This window comes from Triticum dicoccoides, chromosome 4A (genome assembly GCF_002162155.2).
Source record: "Triticum dicoccoides isolate Atlit2015 ecotype Zavitan chromosome 4A, WEW_v2.0, whole genome shotgun sequence".
Lineage (NCBI taxonomy): Eukaryota > Viridiplantae > Streptophyta > Magnoliopsida > Poales > Poaceae > Triticum > Triticum dicoccoides.
In genome coordinates, this window is record NC_041386.1 from 705,465,785 (window position 1) to 705,467,616 (window position 1,832).

Consider the following 1,832-nt stretch of genomic DNA (forward strand, 5'->3'; position numbering starts at 1 on the left):
AGTGGGCACGATGGCTGCCCACGATCGCCCCTGGTAGTGGCACACGATGCCTCTGTAATCTGTATATACTGACGGCCACGGAGCCAATGCAAGTGTGCTGAATCCCATAGCTTCTCTTCCTCCATCAGTAGGTCGGATCAGATCGCGACGTACGGACGATCGCTTTGCATCCAGCGCGAAGCAAAAGCCCCCCGCCACGCCAACACGGCCGGCTTCCCTCCGCTACCGTGTCCCGCCACGAGCCCACCCTTCGAACCCGCCACGCGCCCCGGCCGAATCCTATATACACATGTCGCTCTCCTTGCTCACTCCCGAGTCCCGACCATACATACAACCTCGATCACAACCCAGCGCCATTGTTTTAGCTAGCAAGCTGCAGATAATAAGCAAACGATCGTCGCCTTGCCTTGCAAGATGGACCGGTGCGGCGCGGGCCTCTACGGCGTGGTCGACGGCGGCGGGTACGCCACGGTGACGTCGGCGCCGCCGAAGCGGCCGGCGGGGCGGACCAAGTTCCGGGAGACGCGCCACCCGGTGTACCGCGGCGTGCGGCGGCGCGGCGCCGCGGGGCGGTGGGTGTGCGAGGTGCGCCAGCCCAGCAAGAAGTCCCGCATCTGGCTCGGCACCTTCGCCAGCCCGGAGGCCGCCGCGCGCGCCCACGACGTCGCCGCGCTCGCGCTCCACGGCCGCGCCGCCTGCCTCAACTTCGCCGACTCGGCCGCCCTGCTCGCCGTCGACCCGGCCACGCTCCGTACGCCCCAGGATATCCGCGCCGCCGCCATGGCGCTCGCCCGGGCCGCCTGCCCCCACGACGGCGCGCCCTCCTCTGCTTCCGCCCTGCAGGCGGCCTCCGCGCCGGCGCCAGCGATGGTGATGATGCAGGATGCCGCGGCGGCACCCGTACGACAGCTTCGCCATGTACGGCGGCTTGGCGGACCTGGACCAGCATTCCCACTGCTACTACGACGGGATGAGCGGCTGCGGCGGCGACTGGCAAAGCATCGCGCACATGAACGGAGCCGACGAGGACGGCAGCTACGGCGCAGGAGACGTCGCGCTCTGGAGCTACTGATTGCGTCGGGTCGATCGAGCAGTTTGTTGCGCTCGATTTGCTTGCTCCCGAGTCTTCCTCCTGCTCTTGCACAACGCCGGCGTAGGACGAAGAAGATGAAACAGAGTTGGTCGGGAAGACAGATCGATCTGCGCCACGCGCGTGAAGACAAGATAACGATCGGCAGTAAGAACTGGTTCAGGGAGGTCGCGCGGTCAGGCACTCGGGCTGAGGTCGGAGGAGAGTGTCGTATGAGCCCACGCCACTGAGCTAGTTTCAACTCAAACACGCCTACTCTGCTTTTCCCTCCCTGTTCTTGAATAGTGGCGCTAAAACCAAACAGCACACATGAGCAAGTTTTGCTAGGAAAGATGTGCAACTCAGATTGATGAGTGGTTACAAACAATTTAAACATCACTTTTTTCCCTTCCATGTAAATAGCTCTGTCAAAAGAAATATATCTTGTAAATATTGCACAAGCTTAATTTGGTATATCTTTTTGCGAAAAAAATGATATTTTCACGGAAAGTACAAAGCATCTCAATCATAGTAAAAATTACATCAAGGTCCATACCACCAAACACTGCCTCCGTAGAACTAGTTGTTGCCGCCCCCATATCACAACCGACCTAACCTTTTTAACGAGTTGTTGCCGCCCCCATACCGCAACCGACCTGGACTTTTTATGACATCGGGGAAGTCTTTATGCACGTGTCCCTATAGGGCAACCTTTTTTGTGACATGAAAAAGTCTTTATGCACGTGTCCGTAGACCTGACCTT

At 59.3% G+C, this 1,832-nt stretch overlaps 1 pseudogene; it reads left to right on the top strand.

The window, feature by feature from the left end:
* The first annotated feature begins 414 nt into the window (after positions 1-414).
* On the top strand, positions 415-1,483 carry LOC119289792 (annotated as a pseudogene).
* The last annotated feature ends 349 nt before the right edge of the window (positions 1,484-1,832 follow it).